Source organism: Sciurus carolinensis, chromosome 2, assembly GCF_902686445.1.
Source record: "Sciurus carolinensis chromosome 2, mSciCar1.2, whole genome shotgun sequence".
Taxonomy (NCBI): Eukaryota; Metazoa; Chordata; class Mammalia; order Rodentia; family Sciuridae; genus Sciurus; species Sciurus carolinensis.
The window spans coordinates 150902890-150918312 of NC_062214.1; the positions used below are offsets into that span (position 1 = coordinate 150902890).

Sequence of the window (15423 nt, forward strand, 5' to 3'; positions counted from 1 at the left end):
TTAGAATGGATTAGAGCCCACTCTGAATGAACTCTATGAAGATCTTATCTCCAAATACAGTCACACTCTGAAGCATTGGGGGCTAGGACTTCAGCGTATGAATTTGGAGAGGTGGGACAGAGTTCAACCCTTAATACGTACTAAACCACATAATAATACATCGGAAAGGAGTCTTTGTGGGAGGTGGGGTTATTTTGTTATACAGAGAAAATAAAAAGTTCAAAGTGTATGAAGCAACTAGGGTTTTTCTGAGGTGTTTGCTCACCTCATTAATGTCCAACTCACAAAATCTCCTATTGACCAACCACCTGGACAGTGAAGTGGCAAAAACAGGACTGCCAACCAAGTTACATGAGCTTGAAGAAATGACATAACCCTCCCAAGCCTCAATTTTCTCATTTGTAAACCAAAGGAATTAAGTTGGTGAGTTGAATGTCCTGACTGGCACTCCAGTCTACTGTGAGATTCCCTATATGATAGAGAAAGAAAACTACAAAACTACATTTTCTAGATCCTTTTGCAGCTAGAATTCTGGCTATGAATTAAGTCCCTGACAAGATGCCCTGGTATGAAACTTGGAGACAAGCATGAAGCAGACGCCATCTTCCTGTTGCTGTTGCTGCTGCCAAGGCCTGGTCAGTAGTGTGGGGAGAAGTCTGCCTGGTCAGTAGTGTGGGGAGAAGGCTGCCTGGTCAGTAGTGTGGGGAGAAGGCTGCCTGGTCAGTAGTGTGGGGAGAAGACTGTGGAGGCTGAAGTTAGCATTCTGGTTCTCACAAGCAGGCTGAGGGTCTTGACGAGCAGTTATGGCGAGGGGAGCATTATCAGTGGAGTGCCCAGGAATCCTCCCCCGAAAATACATACAGCCTGGCAAAAATACAAAAAACACACACAGGCATGTTTCACTGTGCACTGCTCTCACAGCAAAAGACCACAACAACACAAAGGTTCATCAACAGTGAACTGGTTGGACACACTGGGGTATGTCCACACACACAGTGGAGTGCCAGGGAACTCGCTAAAGGAAGATCAGAATATTTCCAAGTGCTGCTATGGGGTGATCTCAAGATATTTAATTTGGTGGAAAAGAGCAAAGTGGAGGCAAAGAAATAAAGTATGTTGCAGTTTAGGAAGGGGAGATATGCATGTATATTTAAAAGAAAACTTTTTTGTTTCATTGTTTTGGTATTAGTGATTGAACCCAGGGGTACTTAACCAGTGAGCCACAACCCCAGTCATTTTAATTTTTTATTATGAGATAGGGTCTCACTAATTTGCTTAGGGCCTCACTAAGTTGTTGAGGTTGGCCTTGAACTTATGGACCTCCTGCCTCAGCCTTCCAAGTCACTGGATTACAGGTGTGCACCACCACTGCTGACTTAAAAGAAATCTTGAAGAATAAACAAACCAAAAAGAGGTGCTCCTAATGATCTCTATTTATAGTAAAAAGTAGAGTGACTAAGATGTCAGGTCCCAAACTCTGGAAGTGAAACTAGAAACAAAGGGTCATAGTGAGCTGACTTTACTTCTCCTGCCCAGTGCAGAAAGGAAAACAAGGAGGAAACAGATGGTTAGAGAAGATGGGGAAGGGGCATTAAGATTTACTGAGCACCTGCCATTTAAAGCACACAGGCTAGGTACTTCAGATGCATTTTTTCTCCTTTAATCTTTTATAGCTTGCCTTGAGGTAGGTATTTTTATTACCTCCATTTTATAGATAAACAAAAACAAGAAGAAGGTAATCAACTTGATCAAATTCATAAAGCTAGTTCAGCAGGGAACCTTTATCTGTGGGGGTTACATTCTGAGACCCCCCACTGGATGCCTGAAACTTCAGATTGTTCCAAGCCCTGTGGTTTAATGACTTTCCATCTTAAATAAACATTTTTTCCACACACTTGCATTTTGAGGTGCAGCAGCAAAATGCATGAATTTTTTATATTTTTCACAATTTCACAAATAGATGGTTCTTTCTTCCCACAGATTTTAGCAACTTCAGCATACCATTTTATTTCTTTTCTTATTAAGTGGAGATCTTTTACCTTTTCACTTACAGGAAGCACTCCATGACTGGGGTCCTTTTTAAGCAAGACTACTTGAACATAAGCATCTTGATAAAAGGACAGAGGATCTGATAGTTGAGATGGTTACTGGGTGAGTAACAGGAGGGTAGCATATACAGCCTGGATCACTGGACAAAGGGAAGATTCATGACCTGAGTGGAACTCATGAGATTTCTTCATGCCACTCAGAATGGCACACAATTTAAATCTTATGCACTGCTTATTTATGGAATTTCCCATTTACTATTTTCAAACTACAACTTGACCATGGGTAACTGAGACCATGGAGAGTGACATCACAGATAAGGAAGGACTGTTGTCAAATGCCAGAACAGGACTTTGCATCCTGGCCTAGCATCTCAGGACTCCAGCTCTAGTATTATCTTGCTGGACCCCCAGATTGACCTCTTAGGCAATGGGAGATTCAAGACAGGTACTGCCTCCATAGGATCCTGGTTTCTGTCTTCTTTCCCCTATTTCAGATGAAGCCCTCAGGCCTGGGTGTGAGGAATGGGCCCCAAGTCAGCGCATCTTCCCACCTGCCAGCTTATATAGGACTGGCTGGAGGGAGAGAAGAGAGTACCTATAAGATACTGGCTTTTCATTTGATCCCAGGTTCCCTCTTAGAAATTCTTCTTTAATTGGTATGTGGTGCAGCCTTGGCATGGGAGTAACCCTAATAAGCAGCAGAATTTGAGAATCACTGTTCTTGCTGTTTCTGAGTGTTGTTGGGTGGTGCCAATGACATCACACGGGAACTTGTTAGAAATGAGGAATCTCTGGGCCCACCTGAGACCTACTGAATCAGCAACTTGGAGGTGCGGGTGTAGGGAAGGGAGCCAGCACTTCAACAAGACTCCTTACATGATTCTGCTGCACCCTACAGTTTGAGAATCTCTGTTCTAGACAAAAAACTAGAGAGATTATCACCTACCATGGTTTGTCAACAGTCATGTAACCACAATGTTGATTACATAGGTAAATCTGATGGACCCAGGGGATGAGACTGTTCATGTGTGTCCCCTATGAATGAAACCTTTAGGTTCATGAGAAAGTGTTTGTGATTTGGAATCAACTGGAACTAACTGTAGTGCCTGAGAATGGGAGGAGCCTTATGAAAATATGATGATACAACTCAGCAACTGTGATAGGAGCTGCTTCAAGAAGTCTTGCTGGCTCAGGGAGAACATGGTCCTCGAGGACAGACAGGCAGAGTGAACAGGCAAGAGAACCCAGCAACATTTTTAGCCAAGGTTTCTCACCCTGGATGGTGTATTGGTCTCAGCACTCTCTGTCTTCCAACAGAATGTATTCTTTTACAGCTTTGAAGATCAGAAATCTGAAATCGAGACTGCAGAGGGTTGCTCCTTCTGGAGAGTCTGAGGGAGAATCAGCTCCCACCTCTCTCCCAGCATCTGGTGGCTGCTAGCACCAAGTGCTTCCCTGGGCTTATAGGCCTATTACTCCAATCTCTGCCTCCATCTTCACATGGCCTTCTCCTCTGCTTCAAATGTCCTTTTTCAGGGAGATCAGCACAGTAGAGGAAAAGGACCAGAGGGAAAGAGGGGTGGAGGGAAAAGAGTTAGTCCTGGAAAATGATACTGGCCAAATTCTATTGTTATGTTGTGTGCATGTGTGAATATGTAACAACCAATTTACCATTTTGTACAACTATAAGCACCAATGAGAAACAAAATAAGGAAAAAAGTTCCTTCTTTTATTTTACGACAGTAATCATTGGGTTTAGTGTCCAACCTAAATTCAGGATGATGTCATCATGAGATTCTAATGACATCTGCCAAGATCCTATTTCCAAATAAGGTCATATTCATAGGTCCTAACGGGGGGTAAGAACTTGCATATTACTTCAGATGGGGAACAAATTTCATTTTCTTCAACTGCCTGCTTTAATGCTGATTCTAAGCAGAAGAATTACTGGAGGTAAATATTTTCTTCAGGGTAAAGGTGGATGGGCTTGGAGTATAGTACTAATGAGACCTGGGTTATACAAAGTGCTTTTGTGTGTGATCACTGAAGTACAGCCAGAGTTGAGGTTTCCATTCTGTTGCATAAAGGGGGAGACTGAGGCTCAGGGAAAGCTCACAGAAGGGGTGGGGTGGCAGATAAAACCTGGACTTGAACTCAACCCTCCTACTCTATATTTCTTGCCCCTTGTGTTGGGTCACCTGCTGTTAGGAGTCATGATAAAGGGTCCTGATACTGTCTGTATTCTTGCCAACTTGAAAAGACCGGTGTTGCTGCAGTTACCGCAGGCGGTGCGTGTCTCTCTATGTGGTTTGTTCAGTGATGTGATGCATGCTTCATCTCTGTCTTCAACACTGAGCCCAAAGGTCTCAGTTTTGCTTGTTCACCTCTATAGTGACTGCTGCTGCCTTTTTCTGGGTCTTTCTTGCCTGAGCTTCCTGGGTTTGAGGTCTTTCTGGTTGCCTCCTCTTCTCTGTACACAAGGAAGATGAGCGTGAGTTTAAAGCCTCTTTGGTGGGAAAACTTGTGCTGGGAGGCTAGCTGCAAATGTGTTTGTGCAGCACCTATGAAAACAACTGTCATTTAGTAACAAGTGAATTTGACATCATACGGCACTCCCCCCAAAGAGCAATAGCCCAGGTCTCCTGTTTAATCTCTTCATAGGAATTCAGACACAACCCCGGCCCAGCTGAAAACTCCTGCCTCTCTGTCCTCTGTTGCCATCTTCCTGGGACACTGGCCCCTGGTTTTCCAAGCCATCAGCATGATTAACCTGCCATCACCTCAGACTCCAAATTTCAAAGACTATTCTATTTTCCCCTTCTGAGTAGTTCCCCTTTCTAACTTTTTCCATCTGCTTAATGGCCCCATCCTGAACACAAACACCCTCGTTCACTCTTCTCTCCTGTTTTTTAATTCCTTCTCCATTTCTTACCATGAGACAGGAGGCAGGAACAGAGATGGAGAGATGAGGAAGGGGACGCTCATCCCAATGAGTCAGACCATGTGCTGCATGCTAACTCACAGATCTCAGTAATCCAGTGAGCGGGGTGGGGCTCAAGGTCACTCTTCTAATTACAGAAAATGGAAGATGGAAGATGGAGGCTCACAATTCAGGCCTTAATGGTCACACAGCTATGAGGTAGGGATCCAGCCTATGCTCTGTGCACCACACTGGACCATTCAGCCTGATTTCTTGTTTCTTTAGTGGCTCCCAAATTTGCTACTTCTCTTGTTTTTGCTAGTACCACCCTAGGTCAGGCCTTCACCACCTTCATCCTCAATTGCTACAACTGCTTGCCAGCTAGTCTCTGTCTACTCTTTTCTGCTCTGATTTGCCCGTGTCCAACTGCTTTCTATTTCCTTTATGTCCCCCACCGGACCTGGTCTAACACCAGGCTTGGGTAGGCATTCAGGACATTTTGTTAATAGAGTGATCTGGGCCATACCTAGCAGGAAATTTATTTTCAAGCATCTAAATATGATTTCTTATTAGACTAGGTCTCACCAGCTGGTCTGTGCCTTGAAAGGATGAGAAGAGCAAAATCATAACAGATACAGACTAGGTTAATAATGGGGTTGGCCTTTTACCATCCTTGCTAATGAATGAAGAAGAGAGGACTTACATGGGGAGATCATAGCTAATCTACAAAGCTTATCAAAGATGATAACATTAATCTTCTCCCCTGATAAGCCTGCAGCCAACTGTGTTTCTCTACCACTATACAACTTTAGGTGGAGATAATAAGTCCCAGGCACTAATGACCTACCCACTAAACCCTTCAGCCTAGGTGGAAATTTGTAAAAGCCACAAGTCAAAGGTATTGCTGCATTCTCAGGAGGCGTGGATGAAGAAAATGAAGTATCTTCAGCTTAGCCTGATTGCAGAATGAAACCTAGAAATGTACCTTTCAGGGGGAAGGTGGATTTTATAGAGTGGAGTTCTACATGCTTATCTGATGTAGCATATAGGGAAGTGTACAAGTTCATATTACAGATATTTCCTTTACCAACCTGAGTTTAGATCAAAAGAGTATAGTGTTAGCAGGTCCCAGTGAAGTATGGTAAATATCTTGCACAACTGACTTTTTCCAAGCAGCAGACACTAAAACCACACCTGATTCTTCTTATCTGACATGACAGTATCACGCCAGGGGTCCACCAGCTCCCACACTCCCTCTCACTATGTAGTTCAAAATATTTTGACCAATGTGCCCATTTGTTCAATCTATTTGTTATATAGTGACTTAATCATACTATACAGCAAAGCTTTATGTTATTTGAAAATCTAGTCAGATAAGAAGGATGGCTGGACTCAGCATTTAAAATTCCTTCTCTTTGAGAACAAATTGGTGCAATCTCTTTGTAGCATCATTTGCAAGTGATTAAAATTTAAAATACGAACATTCTTAAGACCTAACAGTTCAACTTCTAGTTTTTTTTCTTAATAAACAGTATCAATAAAAGACAAAACAAATATACTTGCATGTGTAGATAAATATTTATTTCAGCATTATTTTTAAGAGCATAAGGCTAGATCAAATTGATTCTTTAATAGGCGGTAGTTAAATAAATTATGATACATCCAATTAAATTCATGATGTAATCATGAGAAAAAAATGAGGCAATTTTTTGTGATAATATTAAATATGGAATGTGCTACAAAACATGTTAAGTGAAAAAATAAAAGCCGAGGAGTGGGTATAAGAGTGTAAAAATATGTATAATGCAGTATTCTTTCTTGTGTATAAAAGGGATATGCAAGTATTTATTAAAATTAAATTACAGGTAAGTGTCCCTTTTCTACACATTTATTTGCTATTGAGTTTATTGTAGATCTCTGAAGACTCATTCTCATATAATTTAAGAAGCAAGGTTGCTATCACTTCTGAATTAAAATGAAAAAGAGAAAGGGATTAAAAAATAGGCATCATAATATAAGACAAACATAGAAATAGAGTTGCTACCATAGCATCTCTTCATGATCCTTCTCAGTGAAATATACTGCTCCCTTTTGGCTTGTATTGGTATGTTCTTGGAGGTAGATGTCTTTTTAAAAAAATCTATAATGCTGAGTAATGCTGGCTCCTTATGCCATTTCTGGACTGAAGAGCAGAACTGGGTCCTGATTTTCTTCTAGCAACATAAAGTAAGGGATGATTATAAAACACAAGATCTCGCTCATGTTTCCAGGGTATTTCTAGCCCAACACTGATAGGGCAGACTAGAATAATGAGGACCAACAGGTTTCAGCTTCAAGCGCTTAACCTTGGGACAGTGATAGGATGGAAAATATACATTCATGAGGAATGTCTCAGTATTTCCCAGTCTAACTGGTTTGGTCCCTTGACTCTCCCAAGGTGGAAGAGCACAGCAGATTAAAAACATAGCTCTGAAGCCAGAATCTAGGATTTGTTTCTGATGCTGCTATTCACCAGCTATTTGACCTTGAATAAGCTACTCTCTGGCCTTGGTTTTCTGTAAATGGAAGTAACTCTAGCACCTATTTCCTAAGGTTATCATGGAGATTAAACAAATAAATATAAAATACATAACAAGTACTTAATGCTGGACATTACTTCATACTTAAAAGTTTATTTCAGAAAGAGAAATAGTCATATTTCTGCAGAGCAAGCATTAAAAGCTTCAAACCCCTCATGTTCTTCCTCTTGCCAAACCCCCCTCCCCTAGGCCATTAATTAAACTAACAGACAAGATCTTTGTCTCTTAAAGTTCTATAAAACATTTTTTTCCTAAGCAATGTCTACTGCCATGCAAATAAACAACTCATTTTATCATGAAATCATTTCTGAATCCCACAGTCATTAATTTCAAACTCAGACTTGTCTTTGTAGATAATTATTAGTTCTCTCAAGAGTTGAGAATGTAGCACTTTTATTAATTTATGAAAAGTTTAAGTGCCCACCATGGTGGTGGTAACGGAGGTGACAGTGGTATCCAGAAAGATCCAACTAAGCATTGGTTCTGGTGGATTAGGCACTCCCATCCGAAAAATGAGACACCATCTCATTAAAGCTTCTACTAAAAACATGGCAGTTTCCTACTGTGTAAGCAGGACATTGGATTCCAGAAAAGAGGACGCTTTGGGATCCTCAGCAAGCCTTCACTTGTCTGGACCTTTTTTCATTATCTCTAAAACAGAATGAACTGAAGGCTCTATTTGTTCTTTTATGTCCAGAAGACTCAAGTGGATATGAACTCTACCTCAAGAAGCTAGCTTTTTTCACTGAAACAGTTCCCAAGACCTCAGTCACAAAGCATACAAAGGTGGTGAGATAATAACAGCTCCCTATAGTGAGTGCAGAGTGCTGAGTGTTTAATACACATCATTGCACCTAATCTTCAAAATAAATCTGTGAAGTAGCTATTAACTTTTCAGATGCCAAGAGAGTTCAAGTTGGAGGCCAAAGTGGAGTCTGGCTTCTTCTTTGTAAAAGGGGAGACTGGACTGAAATTCTAAAGCCCCTTCCAGCTCTATGCCATTCTATAAATGAAGAACCATTGTATCCAGTCAGTCAGTCCCAAGTTGGGGTCCAGAACTGTGGGATTCCTGGCAGAGTCTTCCTGACAGAAGAGTGTGAAAATGATCATTTTTGGATTCTTTTTTACTTTGTTCTGTATCAGTCATTCTGATTTTATAAAACAGCACCCAAGGAGTTCTGGAGTCCTCGAGATCCTCCAGAGCAAACACTTGATTCCAAACCTCTTTCTCAAGAACTCACACTCTCCCATAGTTTCTCTAAGGAGAGACACCTAGGGGAGTTCCCCTCCTGTGGGTTTTCAGTTTGCATCAGGCGGGCAGGGCTGAGCCGTGCTGAGATGTGACTTCACTTTTTGGGTCTGGTTTCAAAGCAAGCTTATGATTCTACTACAGCTGCATATTTTCTGTCTTTATCTTCCTTCCCTGCTGTAAGCATTTCAGTCTACAAAGTCAATCCATCTCTCTTTCACACACTCACCCATATTCTCCTTCGTTCTCTCATTCTTTAAGGACATTTCACAGTTCAGAATAAACATGTCAAAACGAAGGTTATTCCATGTGACAAGAAAGCAGCACAAAAGAGGGGAAAACCTAGGTATCTATGAAACCGTCCTACTCTAAGGACCGAGGGCTGCAATAATTAGAACTCATCAGAGACGTAGGTATTCTGAGTGAGAAACACATACATTTATTAGGAGAAGCTGCATGCGTCTGAGCTCCTGGAGGGATATGGGAGAGGACTGGCGTCATTCACTGTTAGGGAAAAGGTTATGCGACAGCGACAAAAGGAGCTAGCCAGGCAGCAGCATTCACCCCCTCCAGTCCATCTCCCCTGGCTCTGGGTCGCAAGCCCTCTTGCTTCACCCTGGCCCTTGGTGACCTCGTGCCCCTCTCGGGCAGGGCAGGGTGGGTACTTCAGAGGCACCTGGGGCAGGGGGTTCTGCTGGCCTGTCTTCAGTGGGTGGGGGCAGGAATCTGGCCTGGACAGCAAGTGGTGTGGGCTCCCCTGCTCCGGAGGCAGGAGGACATTAAGGCCTCTTCACAGGAACTGCCAACCCAGGTCTGTGGGTCCTTAAAGAGGTACAGTTTCTTGTCACCCAGAGATGGAAGACATCTTACTTCTGGTCGGACTTTCACTTCTGGTGGGTTCTCAGCAAACAGGAATATGGAACGTCCACTTAAATTGTAACTCCGGATAAGCAAATGATACGTTTCAGTATACATTTGACCTAAATACTGCGAGAGCATACTTGTACTAAAATATTTGGGTTTTTTTTCCCCCCAAATTTAAATATACCTGGGCATCTTGTGTTTTATCAGCAGTTCTATCCCCCTTGTAATCTTCCCTCTGGCTAAGCCTTCCTGGGTGAGAATTTATTTTAGCTACGAGCTTTTTATTTATTTATTTATTTATTTATTATTGTAAACAAATGGGATACATGTTGTTTCTCTGTTTGTACATGGCGTAAAGACATACCATTTGCGTAATCATACATTTACATAGGGTAATGTTGTTTGATTCATTCTGTTATTTTTTCCCTTCCCCCCCATAGCTATGAGCTTTTAAGCAGAAATTTGTTCAGTTCTGATTTTCCTATAATTCCTGGTGAAAAGGCAAAGACCCCAGGCTAAATCTGTTGAATAATGCCTCTGGGGTAGGGCCCCAGTACGTATTTTCTCAAGTTGTTGTCTAAGTGATTTAAATACATATTTGTTAGTTATCTACTGTTTCTGAAGAAATTACCCTAAAAATTAAAGCTAAAAACCACCACGAGTGAGGAATTTACTGATTTAGCTTTATGATGCTGGCTCATGATCTTCCATGATGCTGCCATCAAGGTGTTAGTTTAGGCTGTAGTCATCTTAAGACTTCACTTGCACTAGAGAATCTGCTTCCAAGCTCACTCCTATGGAACCTGGCAGGCCTCAGGTCCTTGCTGGTTACTGATGGAAACATCTGTTCCTTGCCACATGAGCTTCTCTATAGGACTGCTGACAATATGGCATCTGGTTTTCCCAGAGATAGAAATAAGAGGGGGTGGGGTGGAGAAGTAGGACCAAGTGCACGTAAGTGAGCCCTCAAGACAAATCCGCCCAAGGAAGGAGGGAAGAGAATTATAAGAGTAAGACTACAGAGAGGCAGAAATAATATAAGGCCATTGTGGAGACTTCCTGCCTCTTAATTTTCTTTTGAGAATTACAACTACAGATCAGTCCTCAACACACTGCAACCAAGACCACATTTTAGAAATTAGACTTAAATGTCTTTCTTCATTTATTTTTCCCTGCTATCATCCTTCCTCCTCTCATCTATCCTTTGGTGATCTGAGACAATAACAATGGAAACTACTAATAAATGAAGAATAAAAATAAATCAAAATGACTATCTTAGAATAGCAAAATATTGGGCTGGGGAGATAGCTCAGTTGGTAGAGTGCTTGCCTTGCAAGCATGAGGCCTTGGGTTCGATCCCCAGCATCACAAAAAAAAAAAAAAAAAAAAAAAAGGAATAGCAAAATGTTAAAAAATGTTCACATATATTGTTTGAATAGAATAAAATTATATGCAAAACCCATGCATACATAGCTCTGTTCTAAAAATTTCTTAGCATTCAATATGATCTTTGGAGAATTTTCAATGAAAACTATTGGAAATATATGAGTAGGGTGACCAATTATCTCAAACCAGTTGCTCAGTCATCTTCATAAAAAGGAGTCAATAAGAGATCAATCATGTCAGGGCTGGAGTAGCTCAGTGGTACAGTATCTGCTTAGTGTGCATGAGGCCTAGGTTCAATTACCACTGCTGCAAAAAGAATAAATAAATAACATTAGCTACTGTGTCCCTACCTGGAGACTGAGGGGGTCTACCTTATAATGCAGTAAAGAGGGCATGAACTTTGAGCTGGAAGCCAACCAATATGTGCCCTTAGCTGTGATCTCATTTAGAAAATAGGGACCATAAATCTGCTGTAGTGAAGCTTAAACATAATGATGCATATGGAAGTGCCTTATTAACCAAGAAATGTCACTCTTGGTATGAAAGGTGGAACCCAAAACATCACCCCTGTGTACTTTCACAACCAAGTCTGACATTTGCTTTTTCAATATTTCAAGTAGACTGATTCTGATGATTTCCTGGAAAGGTGAACACAGCCCACTGAAGTCATATGACATGTGTAACTTCCTTCCTCTTTCCTTATGCCCTCCCTCCTTCCTTCACTTATTTATTTTTTTGTTGTGGTATGGGGAACTGAACCCAGGCCCTCTTTAATACGATGGGTAGCAACAGTAAGTTTGTTTATACCAGCAACACCACAAACACTTGAGTAATGTATTGTGCTACAATGTGACAACAGTTGCAACAATTTTCAGCTGTATTCTAATCTGTGTGTGTGTGTGTGTACCCGTGTGCATGCATGCTCACACTGGTACACACAAGCACACCTTGTGAATGCTAAGCAAGCACCTTACCGCTGAGCCACATCCCGGCCCCTTAATTTTATTTTAATTTGCATTTCAACCCCAAACTGATCTACATTGTTCGCTAGAAAATGCTAACCTCCCAAAAAGGACAGTCATCTTTATTGTATCCTCAGCGACAAGTTTTGTAGGAAATCTGTGTGAAGTTCTGATGAGAAAGACATGATTCATTTTTCACAGTTCTGATGGTATGACTCCCTCCTCTCAGAAAGAACCAAACCTCCCTAGCAGCGTTCCTTCCCTAATTCTCCTCTACTCCCATTCTTCAATGTTTGGAAGGCATTTTTGTGGGTAAGCAAGGCAGTGACCTACAGATCATTAAAAATGTTCATCCCCTCTCTCTTTTTTCATGGGTTTTACCAGTTCTGATCAAGCCTACACAGTTATATAAACCCGAAGTCATATTCAAAACAGACTGCTTTTCTTTGAGGTGGGTCAATTATCAAGAAGAGCTGTAATTTGCTTTTGGTCCTTCCATCTCCTCTACTCACTCCTAAACCCTGGCTGTAAGTCTCCTGCACCCATCAAAGACAATGGACTGATTTGTGATGCAGAGGAAAGATGATCTGGGTCTGTCTCTTCTGTTGCCTGCACAGATATGTGACCCTAAACCTCTCTGTGTCTCAATGGGGAGAATGTTATCTGGCTATCCTATGGCATAGTGTGGTGGTTTTAAAAATCAAATCAGATAGAAATAATATAAATGAAAGACATTTTAAAATCCTAGCATGCCATATAAATAAAAGGTGGTTAATTTATTAGAGTCCTTCCTTTGATGTACTTCAGATATCTGGCCAGTTGAGCACTTACAGTATTTTTATTTGCATTGGTTACTAGTGAATTTCTACTCACTGATCTTAGCAAACTTACTCAATAATTAGAATAATATTAATACTGACACATGCTGTTGCCTCATATTCACCTAAGAGGTTGGTTTTTGCCCCAGTTCTTGGCTGGTGGTAATCTGCCACACACTATAGATTCCAAGGTGTGGCCTTCCCTAACATTAAAGATGGTGATATTTCCTTTTATAGAGAATTTAGTTTTTAGTTTCATACCATTTCTATATAGATTTGAAATGTTTTTAAAAATCTATTTTCAAGGCAGCAGTTCTACCTCAATAAAATTTATTTTTTTAAAAAATAAGCAGTACTTAGCCTAACAGACAAGTAACAAAATAAAGAGATTATAAACACATTTTTCCTGATTTGCTAAGTTGAATGCAACTTGCAACTAATATATAATTAAAACATTACAACCATATCCAAAGACATGACGAAAGAAAAAAAAAGTTCACCTACAACCTTAGTAGCCTGATGCCACAATGAAAATGAAACAAAGTAAATTGTTTTGTTTACCAGCATTTTCCTTCTGAAGAAGAAAGGATGAAAGAGCTGTGTTCAAAGATTCAGCTTTATCCCACAGTTCTTTCCATCTTTCCAGGGCACTTAGGGATTAGGGGGTAGGGTCAGCACCTTGCATAACATCTTGCAGCAAATTATTTTATTTGTGGCAGCAAATTCTTGATGAAGCTGAGCAAAAACATGGTGGTGTTAGACCTAAGTGCCTACATATTTTGTCAAACATTATTCTGGGTGTTTCTGCGAGGATGTTTTGGATCTCCTTACTCCACAGTAAACTCATATTCACAGACACAACTTTTAAGCTCAGACAGGACCCTCGAATATTTTAAGTCCACTGGCTGGTGAAGTGGCTGTCAGGAGAAGTTTGTGGTTCTGCCCTGCCAGGAGCCAAAAGGCTGGACTGAAATCCCTCCCCACCAAATACAGATAGGGGATATGGACTGAGCCACTGAACTTTTCTCGGTTTTTCCTTATCTGAAAAACTGAAAAGTGTAAACACTATTTTATAAATACTACTGTGTAATGTCTGGTATTCTTTTACCTGCCATATTTCCTAAGTTAATAGTAATAGCTAAACTGGGAGTTGTGGCACATGCCTGTAATCCCAGTGACTTGGGAGACTAACGCAGGAGGATCAAAAGTTCAAGGACAGCCTCAGCAATTTAGCAAGGCCCTGACTCAAAATAATAAAAAAGGGCTGGGAATATAGTTCAGAGGTAGAGTGTCCCTGGGTTCAATACTCAGTACCACACACACAGAGTTAACATTTAGGACTTCGTATGTACCAGGCTCTTAATCTGTCCAACTACCCCCATTAGGTGAGCAGTATGTCCTTATTATACAAATTAAGAAACTGGAGCACAGAGAAGTTAACCATTTGCCTAGGTCATGCAGCTCGGATGAAGCAGATCTAGGCTCTACACTTGAGTCTATCAGAACAAAGAAATGATTAGCTCTGTGACCATGGGGAGTTATGTAACTGCTTTAAATGCTGATATTCTTGTATGTACCATGGGATACCCATCAACTCCTAGGTCTATTGTGAGATTCAGGGAATGACATTTGGGGCAGTATCTAGCACAGTGACTAGTGTGCGCTCAGTGTGTGGTAAGAATTTCTATTACAGGCACCTGTTATGGACTGTGTCCTCCCAAAATCCACATGTTGAAATAATATCCTCCAATGTGATAGTATTAGGAGGTGGGCTTAGGGAGGTGATTAGGCCATAAGAGTAGAGCCCTAATGAATGGGATTAATGCCCTTGTCAAAATACACAAGAGTTTTCCTTCTTTCTTTGCTCTCCACCATGTGAGAACACAGCAAGAAGAAAGCCATCTGCATATTGGAAGAGGGCCCTCACTAGCCACCAGATCTGCTGGCACCTTGATCTGGGATGTACCAGCCTCCAAAACTGTGAGATATGAATGTCTGGTGCATAATCTGCCCAGTTTGGGTATATTTGTTACAGCAGTTCAGACTAAGATAATAGCTCATGTTCCAAACCACCAGCCCCTTTGCATAATCCAATCATGTATGCTAAGAGGGGAAGCCACAAAGATTTGCTGGAAATCAATGGCTAATTTGCCATATTTATCAAAATCTTATTTTAAGAAATTTTATACTTAGCCAGATTGGTGGTACACTTTCAGAGACTCGGGAGGCTGAGGCAAGAGGATTACAAGTTTAAGGCCAGACTCGGTAATTTAGTAAGCCTCTCAGCAACTTAGAGAGACCCTATCTCAAAATAATAAAGAACTAGGGATATAACTCAGTGGTAAAGCACTACATGGTTTAATCCTCAGTACCAGACAAAAAACAAATATATACATATACATATATGTACATGTATATACGTGTGTGTGTGTGTGTGTGTGTGTATATATAAGCTATTTTGCAACTGGGTTTTTGACATATCGAAGATTCCTTAATATGCTGATAAAATGTATCTCATTTAAGAAACCTAACTATAAGATTATTGGGCATTTGCCAGGGCTGACATAACAAAGTACCACAGACAACATGCTTATTAA

The 15423-nt window shown here is 41.0% G+C and overlaps 1 protein-coding gene across 5 annotated transcripts in view; it reads right to left on the minus strand.

The window, feature by feature from the left end:
- Vcpkmt (valosin containing protein lysine methyltransferase) overlaps window positions 1-15423 on the minus strand; it is a 54643-nt gene that overhangs the window by 18287 nt on the left and 20933 nt on the right. For 2 of the 5 annotated variants that reach the window (XR_007107041.1, XR_007107040.1), the window contains one exon: window positions 3773-4609. The exons of 1 other annotated variant lie outside the window; for it this stretch is intronic. The gene's annotated coding sequence lies outside the window, so the exon portion shown is untranslated. Of the gene's footprint in view, window positions 1-796; window positions 865-3772; window positions 4610-6671; window positions 9725-15423 lie in introns of those variants that run through there. 2 more of the 5 variants (XR_007107045.1, XR_007107043.1) reach the window with 2 other exon arrangements.